Consider the following 18,524-nt stretch of genomic DNA (forward strand, 5'->3'; position numbering starts at 1 on the left):
CCTTTTCTGCCACAACCCCAGGGAATGGGAAGGAATGCGTCATCACAGCTGGGCAAGGGTAAAGGTCTGGGCTTCCAGACATGACCCTTGCTGATAGAAAATAAGTGTGGGGGGGATTCCTGGGTGGTGCAGCGGTTTGGCGCCTGCCTTTGGCCTGGGGCGTGATCCTGGAGACCCGGGATCGAGTCCCACGTCGGGCTCCTGGTGCATGGAGCCTGCTTCTCCCTCTGCCTCTGCCTCTCTCTCTCTCTCTCTCTCTCTGTGACTATCATAAATAAATAAAAATTAAAAAAAAATCTTTAAAGAAAATAAGTGTGGGGCCAATTTTTCTCTGCTGTTTGGTTGGAGTAGGGCAGTTACTGCTGAAATATTTTCTGTTTTGTTATGCACTACCTTTCCTGGTCCTTTGGGTAGGAAGAACTGGCTTTTCCTGGGGGAAATTTTTTGTTGTCTGTATCTGCCGGCATTTTTAGGTTGCCGGTCTCTTCAGTTCCAAGCCTGGGATAGATGAGGCTAAACGAACTTGAGACTCACCACTGCATAGTTTTTTGGGTCCCCAAGGTCCCTGTTCTATCTTCCTTCCCTCTATCTTTTTTTAAAAAGGCTTTATTTATTTATGAGACACACACACACACACACACACACACACACACACACACAGAGAGAGAGAGAGAGAGAAGCAGAGACACAGATAGAGGGAGAAGCAGGCTCCATGCAGGGAGCCTGACATGGGACTGGATCCCGGGTCTCCAGGATTACACCCTGGACTGAAGGCGGTGCTAAACCACTGAGCCACCTGGGCTGCCCCCTTCCCTCTATCTTTTAGAGTGCTAATTTTGTTTTGTGTATAAAATGTTTATATATAATTGAGCTGTGGTTATGTTTTAAAATAAAGTTTTTACCACTATGTACTTTGTTCTCAGCTTATTCTTTAGTCAACAATATTTCAAGAGGTTTTTCATGTCACTATATATAAATTCACATCTTTCTTTTAGGCTGCTGTTGTATATATGTAGATTACAAAATACAGTTTGCTTTTCTCCTTTTTTATGCAAATTTAGATGGTCTTCTGTTTCCTATTGTTATGATAATGTTGCAGTGAATGTCTCAAAAACGCCATTAGGAGAACATTTTTATTTTTATTTTATTTTATTTATCATTTATTTTTTTTTAGGAGAACATTTTAAAATTTCCTTAGACTAGCTATCAGGTGATTTATATACTGGGTTACAGTGCATATATATTTTACATTGTAATAAATTCTGCAACTCTTCTATTTAATGAGACTGTATCAAATTGCCCAGGTGCCATAGGAGAGGGTCAGTTTTCCACACTGCTATCATATCTTTCTTTATTTTTCATTTTTAACATGAAAAATTTTGGTGATCTATGGCTTAAGCGATGTCTAAGTTCTGGTTAATCATTTATCTCATTTAGAAGGAAATTAATAGAAGAAAGACACAGGGACTTATAATTGTCAGGAAGGCATGTTCATTATATACTCGTGGATAGGAAAAAAGTCAGACTTCAAGAATATAGGCCAGTCCTTCTTTTTTTTTTTTTAATTTTCATTTACTTATGATATTCACAGAGAGAGAGGCAGAGACATAGGCAGAGGGAAAGGCAGGCTCCATGCACTGGGAGCCCGACGTGGGATTCGATCCTGGGTTTCCAGGATCACGCCCTGGGCCAAAGGCAGGCGCCAAATCACTGTGCCACCCAGGGATCTCTAAGCCAATCCTTCTTGAGGATGTAAGGTTCTTTTATTGATAGAATGACACAGCAAGTCTAGACAATCTGTAAAGGACATTTCACCTTTATAATTCTAAGTTTCTATTTGACTATTAGGAGGCTTAGGGCTTATAGATGTCTTGGAATCTTGAAATTATACATTATCAAATGTTTTCATCTCCCTCCCCCCATTTGGTGGGTAAACAATTTATCTTAACATACTATGAATTAGGATCTTATTAGCAGTGTTGTTGCAATTGTCATATGTCTTTGTATATTCATGGTGCTCTTTGTGACTTATATATTCCGATCTTTTGCACACTTTATTTTATTCACTGTATTTTTCTTACTGACTTTAAGGCATTAAAATCATATGTGGGTATGTATGTATCCATATCTAGATATCTTTTGTTAAACAATGCAAATTTTTTTATTGTATCACATGCGTTCAGACTTTGAATATGGTGTTTTTTGTCAATATAAACATTTTTTCTCTCTGGAAACTTTGCCATCTGCTTTATTTCTGAAGGAGGGTAAAGGAAGAAGAGAAAATATTCACTTGAATTTGAGAGGCAACTAAATTAGAAGGAATATTACCAAAAATTTTAGGCCTCAAGCCATTCTGGTCAATAATGGAATACTGAAAATTCCTAATTTGAAAAGTCAAGAGATAAATATTTTTCCAGAGCAAGAGCATCCATTTTCACAAAGACAAAAAGAGAAGAAACAAAAACCCCAATAGCACCAGATGAGGTTTTATAAGAGAAAATAAGGCCAACTTTCTCCTTGCAAAAGCAAAATGTTAATAAAAATATAGTTATAAATCATAGTTGTATTGCTTCTTTTTAAAAAAGTATTTCATTTTCTTAAAAGCAAACTCCAATAAAAAATATACAAAAAAAGCAATCTCTACACCCAATGTGGTGCTTGAAGTGACCTCCCCAAGATCAAGTGTCACATGCTTTACTGAATGAGCTACCCAGGCATCCCTGGTCTTAGTCTCTTGATTCAACCCTTGTCTTACCCTTAACAGGATCTCCAGGAACCCAAAAATCATGTGCATTATTAACCGGATACAATCCAGCTGCCCCTTCCAAACTGGAATCTGATCGCCTAGCTCAGGACTGCCCCCAGGGATGGGACTCTGTAAACAAGTCGACAGGCAGGACAGACACTGTGAGTGAGGATGCACCAGTCAAATAGTCATACCACTCTGTATGGGGTCCAGGATGATCTCCACACCCTGTTCATTGTATGGTTTGGGGCCACCATGGGCAGGGGTATCTTGAAAAACCCATGTCACTTGATGTTTCTGCATGTCCAGGCTCACACTGATAACAAACTGGGTAAATATCAATCCTATTATAATTGTAATAAGGATGAAATTGAGTGTGGTGTCACCATAAACTTATAATTTCATTTTGGTCCCGGTTTTTTCATTTACTGACTAAACGAATTTTGCTTTAACCTTGCCTTGGACATGTCCTTCATTTTCTAATATTTTAATAATTTTGGTGGATTTTAATGTACCTGGAATTTGTTCAGTAAATAATTTTTCCTGAGCAGCCTGGGTGGCTCAGTGGTTTAGCGCCGCCTTCGGCCTGGGGCCTGATCCTGGAGATCCAGGATAGAGTCCCATGTCGGGCTCCCTACGTGGAGCCTGCTTCTCCCTCTGCCTATGTCTCTGCCTCTCTCTCTCTCTCTCTCTTTTTCTCATGAATGAATAAATAAAAAATCTTTTAAAAAAAGTTTAATTATTAAAAAAAATAATTTTTTCCTAAATGAATACCCTGTTGTCCTGACATCATTTATTGAGAAAATCTGTGACTTCCCTAACTTCACATGCAATGTTTCACACATTAATTTGAAATGCAATCTCTGTGGCACCTTGCATTGCTATATATGACATATCCTTTATCTTGTTTCATTGACTTATTTTCTGTTCCTGGAACAATCCCACACATTAAAAAATGCCATGTTTTTGTTTTTATAGATGTTATGAGGCAGATCTCTGTATGGGCTTGAATAAGGAGAGATTTCACATAGAAGGACTATTGCAACAAGGAGAAGATTGTGATCTCAGAAACCCATGAGCATCTCAAAATCATACAGGAAAATATTTTTATTTTATAGTGTAAAGGAAGAAGCAGAGAGAAGTAAGCAGCATCTTCGGAGGGGAAGCTAGACAAATAAGGGGAAATTATCAATGTGTTGTGACAAAAAGAGGGTCTTGCTGTGGTCAGCCAATTCCCAGGAAAGGCTGATGGGGAGGGCATGTTCCACTTTTTTGGTTACTTGCTCAGAGTTGAGGGTAAGCAGAATTCAGAAGCCTGTAGGAAAGAGGGGACAGATTAAAGTTTGGCCAAGATGAAGCAGAGAGTAGGACATGGGACATTGTGAGCTCCTGTTCACTTATTCTTCAAGTGAACTGTCTCCTCTGTCACATTTTTTTCTTCTATAAACACCTGCTGGCTAGTTTACTAAATTCCATGAAAATGTTTTGGGACTTTGTATTGCATTGACTGTGTAATTGAATTTGGAAATAATAGCTTCTTTACAGTATTAAGACTTCCCCACCCCACCAAACTAACTCTCTGTCTAGGTTATGATTTCTTCCAGTTACTCTTGATAGTTTTCTCCTTGAGAACTTCATGCATTTCTTGTAGGATTGTTCTCAGGTAATGTGGAAGTTTTAGTTTTAAATTTTAAATAGCGCTTTGTATTTTAAAATTTGTTTTTCCCTTGATAGGAAAACCATTGCATTTTTAATGTTGACCTTGCTGTTGGCATGTGATTGGACTGTCAGTATTTTTCCAGTGAATTCTCTGAAGCTTTCTTGGCAGACAATTATGCTTTCTCTGAATAATGACTGCTTTATCTTTCTTTCAGGTACTGGTGACTCTTATTTTTTTATTTCCTTTCCAAGGGAATGACCTTGAAGGTAGCATAATGAATTGTGAGCCTATTCAAGTATTGATTTTCAAATTATTTTGAAATGAGTATTTACCATGGGGAGTGTGAGATTGCTTCACAAGTCTGCTTCCTAAGCAAAAGTAAAGGCCCAATGGCTACTCAATCAGAATCTACAGTTTAACAAAAGATCTAAGCTGTTCTGGATACATAAGGAATTTTAAGAAGCACTGTGGGCAGAAAACCAATTAAGAATTAGAGTTGGACAGCCATTAGAAACGACAAATACCCACCATTTGCTTTGATGTGGATGGAACTGGAGGGTATAATGCTGAGTGAAATAAGTCAATCAGAGAAGGACAAACATTATATGGTCTCATTCATTTGGGGAATATAAAAAATAGTGAAAGGGAATAAAGGGGAAAGGAGAGAAAATGAGAGGGAAATATCAGAGATGGTGACAGAATATGAGAGACTCCTAACTCTGGGAAATGAACAAGGGGTGGTGGAAGGAGAGGTGGATGGGGGGATGGGGTGACTGGGTGACGGGCACTGAGGGGGGCACTTGATGGGATGAGCACTGGGTGTTATGCTATATGTTGGCAAATTGAACTCCAATTAAAAAAAAAAAGAATTAGAGTTGGAGTATGTCATGCCTTATACTTTCCTCTTCAGCAAGTATATTCTTGCTTTTTCCAGGAGAGGGCACCTTATTTAAAATATTTACAAACTTATTTTTGATAACAAGTAAAAACATGAACTTATTTTTGTTATAAAAAATATAACACCACAAATGCAAGAGATATCTGATTGATCCTCACCTTGACCTAATCTCCCTTAAATAAGCATTCTCTATTATCAACAAATTATCATTTGTTCTGCCAAACATAGAATCTCTAACTGAATTACGGAAGTTAAATAAAAGTATATCTGTGTATTGTTTGTCCTTTTTAATTGACTTACTTCACTCATTATATGGTTTAACTCATATGGGGAATATAAAAAATAGTGAGATGGATTAAAGAGGGAAGGAGAGAAAAATGAGTGGGAAATATCAGAGAGGGAGACAGAACATGAGAGACCCCTAACACTGGGAAACGAACAAGGGGTAGTGAAAGGGGAGGTAGGCGGGGGAACGGGGTGACTGGGTGATGGGCACTGAGGAGGGCATTGAAGGGATGAGCACTGGGTGTTATACTATATGTTGTCAAATCAAACTCCAATAAAAATATACAAAAATAAATTAAAAAAGAAAATTAAGGCAAAAAGTCTATCTGTGCAAACATTAAGATGTTAATAAATCTAGGCTCTTAGAATTATACAGCATTGTACTACAGACACCCAACAACTTGTACATGGAGATTTTCCATGTCAACATAGGTAGAAGTGATTTGATCTTTGTGTCTATGGACTGGCATTCCTTAAATCCAAGATAACTTTTCATTTTGCCATTTCTTATTGATGGTTCACTTGAGTGGTTTATATTTTTCTGCCTTCCAGTGATTCAGTGAATATAATGAAGTCATCATTTCCCTGAGCCCCCTACTTCAGAGGCTTTTAAGAGCAGAGAAGACTGCACACACTCCTCTGGATGAAGAGCACCTTTATTAGCGGGGATTCAAACCTTTGTGGCTGATTCTTGGAAGCTGGAATCCTTAGAATCTGGAAACTGGAATTTTGTGACTCGAGGAGCCTGGGCACAAGAAACCCCTGCCTCCTGTACCTAGAAATCCAAGACTGGGTGTTGGGGATTCTATGAAGCTGGGAAGTGGGAGTTCTGCATGTGGGAGATGTGAGGAGTTGTAAGAATGAGCCTGAAAAGGAATTGGAGAGAGTCTGATAATGGGGAAGACTGGTCTGGGCCAGAGGGATACTCCAGAGTGGTTGAGGGGTCCTGATAAAAGAATGTGAGTGCCTGATGGTGGGAAGAGGGGTGGGGTCCTGGAGGAGCAGCTAGGTGGGAGAAATCTGGAGCAGTGCTGGAAGCAGTCAGGGAGGATAGGAGAGGGTTTTGAAATGAGAAATGATATAAAATAGTTTGTCTAAAGTGTAATAAAGAGCAAATAGCTGAGCCAGTATTTGAACTCAGGCCAGTACAAACTGAATTTCCCAGCTGTAAAAACACCCTAGGAGTGTGTTAGAAGGTCATTCTGGGATTTCTGCTTGGGACTTTGTTCTGTAGGTTCTTTTTGTGGGGAGGGCCTTGTTTTCAGGGGCATTTGCATTTGGGGAAAAGTACTGTATACTGTCTGCTTCAGGTAGGCATTTCCACATAGTGAAGTGGGGAGATCATATTGTGAGTAACTGAAAGTTGTTCACTCCTCCTACTTAACCGATCCAAAGGATATTCTATGTCTTGTGGACGATTAACAGTTTCCAGGAAAAGAGATTGCTGCAAGAGTAACTAGTATGGAAAATATAAATGCACCAAGGAAAGATCTGGAGAAGCCCTTCTAGATGTGAACACTTTATTTTTTAAATTATATTTATTTATTCATTATATATATATATATATATATATATATATATATATATATATAGAGAGAGAGAGAGAGAGAGAGAGAGAGAGAGGCAGAGACACAGGCAGAAGAAGAAGCAGGCTTCATGCAGGGAGCCCGATGTGGGACTCAATCCCGGGTCTCGAGGATCATGCCCAGGCCAAAGGTGGGGCTAAACTGCTGAACCACCAGGGCTGCCCTAGATGTGAACACTTTAAATTGAAAAGTAGGTAGTTTTACACATCATGTAGATTTCTTTCTTTGTGGTTTGCAGCAACTTAGAATTTTTTTTATTTTTCAAATCACAAATATGTGAATATTCTTTTTTAAATGATGTGGTTTTTTTTGTATATATATTTTTTATTGGAGTTCGATTTGCCAACATATAATGTTAACAACGTATAGATAGGGGCACCTGGGTGGCTTAGTGGTTGAGCCTACCTTTGGCTCAGATCGTGATCCTCGGGTCCTGGGATTGAGTCCTGCATTGGGGTACCCACAGAGAGTCTGCTTCTTCTGCCTACGACTCTACCTCTCTCGTGTGTCTCCCATGAATAAATTTAAAAAAATCTTAAAAAAAACCCAACAACATATAGATACAGAAAAATAAGAAACATCTCCCCCACATCCTATGGCTGCCTCCTCCAATACATAGGCACATGTGGACATAGATTTTTTCAGGGGCTTTACAAAGGCACTTATGATTTACACTTTGAAATGTACTCACTAACTTTCCTAAACATTAATCTACATACATCATAAAATATTGTACCAAGCTATAAGAATAGAAGTGTTTTTAGAACTCAGCCAGGTAGAGTAGTTGAAATATAAAAGACGAAGAAAGCTCAGTAGAAAGATAGCAAGTATTCCAGGGATTGTTAAGACATAGAAGCCAGAGACACAAGAGGAGTATTTCAAAACGGGGGAGGCAAAGATGGCATCCAGTACTGCAAAGAGTATCAAATGCTAACAGGAATGCTAAGAGGACCAAAGGATATTTATTAAGTGGAGAACATTGGAGGCCTAAGATAGAGCTCTTTTGGTAGAATGATGGAGGCAAAATTTGGGTTTGAATATCTGGAGGAGGATGAAGGAAGAATCAAATATATAAAATTAATATTTCAGAGTCAGAGAAAGGTTTAGCATATTGCAATGCAGGTGGAAAGGATGCTTTTGAGAACATGAGAGCAAATATACTAGAGAGTAAATGTCTGATCAGTAATGTGAAGTTACTGAGAAGCCAAGAGGAGTGCAGGTAGAGGGGTTAACCATAAAAGATAGGAAGCATATTTTGTCTATCTGTGGTAACAAGATGGAATAAGGAGACAATGAACAAGATGCCAAATGATTGGTGTTTTTGAGAGTGCAAAATTGATCTTGTTTCTTGTCTGCTGAGTCATGTTTTTGATATGAAGAAGTAGGTAAGAACATCTGCTGGGAAGAGGAAAGAGTTAGAAGGATGAGATTTTGATGAGTAGAGCATTTGGGAAGGAACGGTTTTAGAAGGAGGACAAATAAGTTGGGGAGAGATGTGCAGATGACTTGCCAGTCAGGGTGAGGGGGCACTGAAATTGGGGGAAAGTAGAGGAGGCTGAAGACCTTGCATAATTTACATAAACTCTGTAGGTCTCACTTTCTTTCTGGAATGACATTGCACATAAAGGATGTGTGGTGATTCTGTGCTTTTTGTGCATCACTGCTCTAGATCATTAACTCTTGATTATTTAGCTGACCAGGGTTCCTTCTCTGCTTACAAGTATCCATCTTTTTATCTTCTCACCAAATACAATTAAAAACCATATGAAACATGTCACACGAAGTGGGTGCTGTACAATTGTGGGAAAAGAGAACAGTCATGTGCAAAGGTCAATATGAGCATAGAGTGTAAGTCCAGGAAGACCTCCTTTCAAGACAGAGAAGTGCCTTCAAATGAGTCCAGGGGTAAATCAAGTGTGAGACATCCAAGAGCATTGCCCATTATACATCTAGGTTGTCTAGTGAGGTAGGCATGAACTTCTCAAGGGGATTGGTTAGTGAAGTGCTCTGGGAACACTGCAAAATCTTACCACGCTGTGTTTGGAGGCATCAGACGTGGTCCCACTTGAAAAAGTGTACTTCTCAGACTTGGCTTTGGTTTTCCTGACACCCTTGAACCATTTCTTGTATTGTTCTTGGACCTGCCGAAGCAAATCACTCTTCGGTCAGCTCACTGAGGGGACTGAGGAGGGGACGAGTCCCAGGTGAGAGCTGGGCAGTGATACTTGATGGCTGAGGAGGCAGTACACCAGGAAAATGAAGACACCCTGCAGGCTGTTGATGATGGTGAACAGGTAAGTCATGATGTGGGCAGCTGGACCCACTTGCAGGATGCCCAGGCACCACGTGCAGCCTAAGATGAGGAGCTGAGCTGTGGCTTTAAATGTCAGCATCCTGGGTAGGAAGAGAAAGGAGGCTCATGATGCCTGCACAAAGAGCAACACAACCAGAGCTGGTTTCATATCTCTTGCATAGACGTTTCTGACTGAGTTGTGATCGACTTTGATCTTTATTGTCAATGATTCCCTAAAAAGAAACACTATTTGGGTCCAGGATGGCATTTTGACTAGGACTGAGGATTATGATGACACTCCAGAATGTGAGTTTCAAAAAGCTCATGATGTTTCATGAAGACCCCTGATTTTATTCGACCAACATTACCCAGAATGTTCTGTGCAGCTGGCTCTAGGCTGGGGCCAGGGGATTCAAAACAACAAAGATAAGACTTCTGTTTTTATAGGCCTTAAAGTCTAGTGGAAACCCAAAAACAAATGATCACTTACACCATTTGCAAAGTGAGTTACTTCTGCTCAGGTCCAGTCTAGGGCTGTTCTTGTCCTCACCTTCTCCATGAATGAGCCAGGACATGCTTTGCCTAAAATAGAGGCCTCTGATTCTGTGAAAAGTTGAGGAGAGCAGAGGGCATTTCCAAACTCTCAGATGATGTGATATGTGGATGATGAAGCTGAGTTCACTGAGTGCAAGGTAAGGGGAAGGCAGAGGGCAGAGCATGCACGAAGGTGTGGGCATGATGGAGTGCAGTGGTTCTGGAAACTGCTATGTGATTTCCTGAATGTGTTATAAAGAAAAATTGATGGCAGGATGAGCACTGGGTGTTATGCTAAATGTTGGCAAATTGAACTCCAATAAAAAAATAAAAATAAATAAATACAAAATTGAAAAAGAATAAATAAATAGGGATGAAAATAAAAAGTTACAAAATAATTAAATAATTAAATCTTAGAGACTTAAATAAAAACAGTCTCTTTAATTAAACAATTTTCCACCAGGTAGATGTTTTTGGAGTGGTCACAGACTCTTCTCTGTCTATCACGATCTGGTGAAATTAACTTACTATTGGTTCTATGATGGCTATGGTCATGCTGGAGAAAAGGACAGTGGGAATTTGCATTTACCAGGTGGGTGTTCCATAAAGGTGAGGCATGGATGCAGCAGAAATGGCCACGATTATGGCTAGGACTCCATAGTCCACAGGGAACATGAGTTTCTTCATGAGCCTATTCACACTGGAGTAGTTGACCACCTTCAGATTGCATGCAGCGAGGAAGAAGTACAGATCCTCCAGCAGCATCCAGGTGAAGGAGGCCAGGTAGAGATAGTGTAAGGCACCTGTGATGATGGCACACAACACCTAGGGGAGGAGAAAGGGTCACCAGGAGGCATTGTCAGAGAGGAGGGTGGCCCCAGGACCTATTCCATACCTTGCCATTGGAGAGATGCTCATGTATATGGTCGAGTTGTCAGGGGAGGATTTGTCTTCTAGTTCATTAGTCAATGTGGAATAGGCTACTTACCCCTCCAATCCCCTCAGAACCCAAGGCCATTTTATTAAGGTACCAATGCAGCACAGGTCCATAAACTGAGCATCCCCTGTTGCAGGGCAGGGGTACCTCTGCAACAGTGTCAGTACCTTGATTTCAGTCTGGTCGATGGCCATGAGGAAGAGCAGGGGAGCCAGGTACAGGCAGATTGAAAGCTGCAGGTGGACGGATGTGCTGGTGGTATGGATGGCTTTGCACAGCAGGAAGGTGAGGGCTGCCAGGAGGAGACACAGCAGAGAGAGGCCCAGCTCCAGGTAGGTGATTACAGTCAGCACAGGACCCTCATTCTGAGACTCATCAAAGAGGGGATCACAGTCACACCTTTAAAAGCATTCATTTGGGGAATATAAAAAATAGTGAAAGGGAATAAAGGGGAAAGGAAAGAAAATAAGTGAAAATATCAGTGAGGGGGACAGAACATGAGAGACTCCTAACTCTGGGAAATGAATAAGGCGTAGTGGAAAGGGAGGTGGGTGGGGGGTTGGGGCGACTGGGTGACAGGCACTGAGAGGGGTACTTGACGGGATGAGCACTGGGTGATATGCTATATGTTGACAAATTGAACTCCAATAAAAAAATAAAAAAATAAAAAAGCACAGACTAGAATGGGAAAACTTAAAACATTAATAATACCAAATACCAGCAAAATGGAGCAATTGGAACTCTCATATACTGCTGTTTGAGAATATAAAAGATAACTACTATTTTGGAGTGGAGTTTGAGAGTTTTTTTTTTCAATAAAGTAAACATACACTAAGGCTAAGCATACACTTGCCATATGACTCAGCAATTCCATTTCTGGGCATTTACCCAAGAGAAATGAGAACAAGTGTCCACAAAAGCAATGTTGAAGATTGTTCATATCAGCTTTATTCATAGTAGCCCAAACTGCAAGCAATGCAAATGCCCATTAACTGGAGGACAGATAAACAACTTGTGGAGTAGTGTATATTGGAATGCGATACAGCAATAAAAAGGAGTGAACTATTGTTACATGGTAACATGGTAATATCTGGAGACTCTCATAGAATGTTGAGCAAAAGAAGCCAGGCACAAAAGAGAATAATTCTACTTTACTGAATGACTCTGGGACAGTCAAAAGGAAACTGTAACAATAAAATGAGGTCTGTGGTTTCTTGGGACTAGGGATGGGAACACGGAGAGGACACCGAGGGTCTTTCTGAGGTGATGGAATGGTTCTATAGCTCAGTGGGTGTTGTAGTACAGGGTCTTTACAATTGGGAAAACTCATGGAGTGTATGTACACTTATAACCTGATTTTTATTGCAAATATATTGAACCCATAGAATTCATTTTTTTAAAAATGAATTACCTGACGGTCTGATATCTAGAAGAGAAGTAGAGCTCATATTAATTCAGCAGTACCTGTGTGACAGGATAATCCTCCTTCAAGATATCAAGACTTTAATATACTAGGATTTTATTTTGATGCTGAAATTTGTGGATCACTATGTTCATTAGTTTTACATGTTGCTCTCCTGGAAATGATGCTTCAGTCCTACTCAGGTGAGATCACCTTCATGAGGATTTGTACCAGGTCAGCTAAAAAATAATATTTTTGGGCTGGGAAAAATAACACGGATCACAAAAGCACATGCAATGATCTGTCTCCCCTGCTTCCCTCCCATTTTTCTCTATTGCTAATGATTCATTACAAATCCTAGTACTTACCAAGTTTTAAAGAAAATCCTTGTTTGTTTGTTTTTTTGTATATTTTTTATTGGAGTTTGATATGTCAACATATAGTATAACACCCAGTGCTCATCCCATCAAGAGCCTGTCACCCAGTCACCCCATCCCCTCGCCCTCCTCCCCTTCCACTTCCCCTTGTTCATTTCCTAGAATTAGGAGTCTCTCATGTTTTGTCACCCTCTCTGATTTTTCATAGAGCTGATTACTGTGATAATGGAGCTATTTTCCAGTTTTTCACTTATGCATATTTCCAGAGTTCCTTCTATGTGCTAGGCACTGGGGTACAGTGGTGAGAAATACCTTGTTTACCCATGAAGTGTATGGTTTGTGAAGAGTGACTATAATTTTTCACAAACCCTTGATTTATATTGCATTTGTCTACAGGTCTGTCTGCCCACTGGAGTAAAAGCTCCAGAAGACAGAGGCTATGCTTATTTAGTGTTGGAGTCACAGTGCCTATCATAGAGCCCAGAGCAGTGGTAGACAACCAAATCATGCCTATGATGAAATTATTGTCTGAATACTACTAAGAAGTAGGATTTACTTTTTGGACTACTACTTGAAAAGTTTTAAAATTAAAATACACTTATGGAAATATGCTTGAGATTAATGAAAAAGAAAGATAAGGGAGAAGAAAAGCCATTGGCATAATATACCACCTATGCCATTGGCATAGGTACCACCCCACAACATGCTTTTCTGTTTAAAACAAGTTGGAAAGCATTCCAATGTAACTCATCAAAGGACATGTCTTTTAACTCTATTATTAATCATCCTAAACTGTAAACAACCCAAATGTCCCTCGATAGGTGAATGGACAAGCCAACTCCGGTAGAGCTGTACAAAGGAATATTACTTAGCAATAAAAAGGAATGAGCTAGTCATCAAAATTACCATTGGAACTTTGAAGAAATATAAATATCCGAACCACATGTCTAGGCATGGTTCAGTACATCTTAGGTAGGGAGGGCTTAGGCATCTGTATTTTTTTTAAAATACAGTGTGATTCTACCAGAGAGCCCAAGTTGAGAATTACTATGCCCACTTCTGTAAAAAATCCCTGGACTAATATGACTTGTAGATCCAACAACAGATTAGAATTATGCAGCCCACACAGGGAAAGTAATTTTATGCAACTGTATTATTAGCCAAACCCAGGATCCAGATAAATAGGAGAAGAAAATGGTCATTATAAATCCAAGCTAACTGTAGCCATATTTCTTTCTGGAAACTAAAAATTTCAAAAATGGGGATTTAAGGAGGGCATGTGATGTGAAGAGCACTGGGTGTTATACACTACTGATAAATTATTGAACACTACATCTGAAACTAAGTATGTTTACTAGTTGAATGTTGATGTTGACTAACTGAATTTAAATTAAAAAAAATTTATCATTGTGTATGGTGAAAGAGAGTGGTCTAGTTTCATTCTTCTGCATGTGGATGCCCAATTTTCCCAGCACCATTTATTTATTTATTTTTTTAATTAATTTTTATTGGTGTTCAATTTACCAACATACAGAAAAACACCCAGTGCTCATCCCGTCAAGTGCCCCCCTCAGTGCCCGTCACCCATTCCCCTCCAACACCCGCCCTCCTCCCCTTCCACCACCCCTAGTTCGTTTCCCCGAGTTAGGAGTCTTTATGTTCTGTCTCCCTTTCTGATATTTCCTACCCATTTCTTCTCCCTTCCCTTCTATTCCCTTTCACTATTATTTATATTCCCCAAATGAATGAGAACATACACTGTTTGTCCTTCTCCGATTGACTTATTTCACTCAGCATAATACCCTCCAGTTCTATCCACGTTGAAGCAAATGGTGGGTATTTGTCGTTTCTAATGGCTGAGTAATATTCCATTGTATACACAAACCACATCTTCTTTATCCATTCATCTTTCGATGGACACCGAGGCTCCTTCCACAGTTTGGCTATTGTGGCCATTGCTGATAGAAACATCGGGGTGCAGGTGTCCCGACGTTTCATTGCATCTGAATCTTTGGGGTAAATCCCCAACAGTGCAATTGCTGGGTCGTAGGGCAGGTCTATTTTTAACTCTTTGAGGAACCTCCACACAGTTTTCCAGAGTGGCTGCACCAGTTCACATTCCCACCAACAGTGTAAGAGGGTTCCCTTTTCTCCGCATCCTCTCCAACATTTGTTGTTTCCTGCCTTGTTAATTTTCCCCATTCTCACTGGTGTGAGGTGGTATCTCATTGTGGTTTTGATTTGTATTTCCCTGATGGCAAGTGATGCAGAGCATTTTCTCAGGTGCATGTTGGCCATGGCCATGTCTTCCTCTGTGAGATTTCTCTTCATGTCTTTTGCCCATTTCATGATTGGATTGTTTGTTTCTTTGGTGTTGAGTTTAATAAGTTCTTTATAGATTTTGGAAACTAGCCCTTTATCTGATATGTCATTTGCAAATATCTTCTCCCATTCTGTAGGTTGTCTGTTAGTTTTGTTGACTGTATCCTTTGCTGTGCAAAAGCTTCTTATCTTGATGAAGTCCCAATAGTTCATTTTTGCTTTTGTTTCTTTTGCTTTTGTGGATGTATCTTGCAAGAAGTTACTGTGGCCAAGTTCAAAAAGGGTGTTGCCTGTGTTCTCTTCTATGATTTTGATGGACTCTTGTCTCACATTTAGATCTCTCATCCATTTTGAGTTTATCTTTGTGTATGGTGCAAGAGAGTGGTCCAGTTTCATTCTTCTGCATGTGGATGCCCAATTTTCCCAGCACCATTTATTGAAGAGACCGTCTTTCTTCCAATGGATAGTCTTTCCTCCTTTATCGAATATTAGTTGACCATACAGTTCAGGGTCCACTTCTGGATTCTCTATTCTGTTCCATTGATCTATGTGTCTGTTTTTGTGCCAGTACCACACTGTCTTGATGACCACAGCTTTGTAGTACAACCTGAAATCTGGCATGGTGATGCCCCCAGCTATGGTTTTCTTTTTTAAAATTCCCCTGGCTATTTGGAGTCTTTTCTGATGCCACACAAATCTTAAAATAATTTGTTCCATCGAAAGATGAATGGATAAAGAAGATGTGGTCTATGTATACAATGGAATATTCCTCAGCCATTAGAAACGACAAATACCCACCATTTGCTTCAACGTGGATGGAACTGGAGGGTATTATGCTGAGTGAAATGAGTCAATCGATGAAGGACAAACATTATATGTTCTCATTCATTTGGGGAATATAAATAATAGTGAAAGGGAATAGAAGGGAAGGGAGAAGAAATGGGTAGGAAATGTCAGAAAGGGAGACAGAACATAAAGACTCCTAACTCTGGGAAACGAACTAGGGGTGGTGGAAGGGGAGGAGGGCAGGGGGTGGGGGTGAATGGGTGACGGGCACTGAGGGGGGCACTTGACGGGATGAGCACTGGGTGTTATTCCATATGTTGGCAAATTGAACACCAATAAAAAAATAAATACATTATTAAAAAACAACAAAAAAAAAGAAGGGCAGCCCGGGTGGCTCTGAGATTTAGCACCACCTTCGGCCCCGAGCGTGATCCTGGAGATCAGGGATCAAGTCCCATGTCGGGCTCCCTGCATGGAGCCTGCTTCTCCCTCTGCCTGCATCTCTGCCTCTCTCTCTTTCTGTGTCTGTCATGAATAAATAAAATCTTTTAAGAAAAAGAAAAAGTGAAGTAAATAAAGGAATAAACTATTGATACACAAACAATATGAATGAACCTCAAAAATGCTACACTGAGTGGAAAGAATATAACTCAAAAGGCTGCATATTGTATTATTTCATCTATATGGCATTTTCAAAAGACAATGTTACAAGTGGAAAAAACATCTGTAGGTTTGGGTTTGTAGGATAGAGGGGTGGAGTGACTGTAAAGGAACAGAAGGAAGGAATGTTTCAGGATAATGGAACTAATTGGTCTAGATCCTGAATGTAGTGTTGGTAATCCAAATATGTACATGTGTTAAAATTCATAGACCTCTTTGGGGCCCTGGCTGGCTCAGTCAGAAGAACATGTGACTCTTGATCTTGGGATTGTGAGTTCGAGCCCCATGTTGGGTATAGAGTTGACTTAGAAATAAAATCTTTGAAAAAACTCAGAACTGTTCATCAAAGGGAAAAACAAGTTGATAAAAAGGCTCTGAAGCTTATCATTGTATGGCAGTACCATAATATGTCAGACTCTTCTCCATTAATAGAAGTCATCTGTTTCCAATCTTTAACTATTGCATACAATGTTGCAATAAAGAATCTTCTAGATATACCTTAACATGGCACTGTAAGTCTGAACAAGAATGAGAAATAGGAAGAATGAGCCTCTGATAGACCCAAGGTACTCTCTCCTGGACTCTCAGACCTAACGGATAATGGTTCTAAGACAATTGTCAAAATTGACAGGATGAGGTTGGTTCTGGGAGTGGGAGAAATGTGAGTCATGGGAAGCTACTTACCTTGAAAAGTGTTCTCTTTTTGAAATTTGGTGCTGTCTAAAAGGAGCTTTTGCCCAAAGGCACACTCACAGTAGTGACCCTCCTCCACATTGTGACAATGTGCAAGGCTTCCATAAGACATGTAGAGGTGGGCCACACTCGATATCTAGAACACAAGTCAGAACTGCTAGGAATGTCCAAAATTCTGGTAGGATTGGTAGCAGCCAAATTCAAATGATTTTACCCCTTACATTTTCTTTCCAAACAAAATAAAGTGTTTTTTGAACAAAACTAGGAAATCAGAAAATGCACACATAAAGACCCTACCAGTGAGATTGCAACAATTTTTTTAAATAATGGAGAACAGTATAATAAATCCATATATACCTGTCACCCAGTGTTATCAATTATGAAGATAATTCTACTACTTTTTCATCAATTTCCCATGGCATCAGACCATAGCTTAAAAAAATTCACAGCTTTTGGCATATATAAATTCTCCTGGGATTTTAGAATATTTTATGACTACTATTCCACATAAAAATAATAAATGATTTTAATGCCTCTAGATATTCCATAGAAGTATTTCATATTTTATCCAACTCATGACCACCCAGACAGACATCAGATTGCTACAGTTTGAACCATGGGTCCAGATTCTTCTATTTCCTAGCTGTGTGACTTTGGACGAAGGGATTTCCCTCTCTGAGCTCAGTTTCCTTATCTACAATATGGCACCAACTTGACTTTATCAAGGGGCTGATCGGAACTTCTTCAAGGACAGCGTTTGAGAGATTTGTGGACTTTAAATTATCCCTTTCTGAATTCCAGCTGTATGACCAGCTGTATGAGTGTGAGAAAACCACCTCTCAATGTCTCAGTTATCTTCTCTATAAATCAAGGATAATAACAATATCCACCCATTTGGTTGTTGGGTAGTTTAATTTTAATTTCAGAAATAGTATTTTACAAATGGCGAATGGCCATCCTGGCATGAGATTGCATGTGGGTATTTTTGGATGGAGGAACTGAGATTATGGCTTATAGGGAGTTCCCAGAAAGTGAGTACTAGGGTTGGTAGAACATTCCAAATCTCTCATGGTTGCACTGCCCTCCCTAAACACCTCCTTCAACATGCTGCCTCCGTCTTTGACCAATTAACAGCCAACAACAATAACAACAACAGCAAAATGTATTGGTTTCTTATCAGGTGCAAAGCGCTGTTCTAAATGTTTTGCATGTATAATTTATCATTTATGTATTTTTTTTATTGAGGTAGCATTCACATAACAAAATAAACTGTTTTAAAGTGAACAATTCACCGGGATTGATTAGATTCACAATGTTGTGGAAGCACTAACTGTCTCTAGTTCCA

This window comes from Vulpes lagopus, chromosome 7 (genome assembly GCF_018345385.1).
Source record: "Vulpes lagopus strain Blue_001 chromosome 7, ASM1834538v1, whole genome shotgun sequence".
Classification (NCBI taxonomy): domain Eukaryota; kingdom Metazoa; phylum Chordata; class Mammalia; order Carnivora; family Canidae; genus Vulpes; species Vulpes lagopus.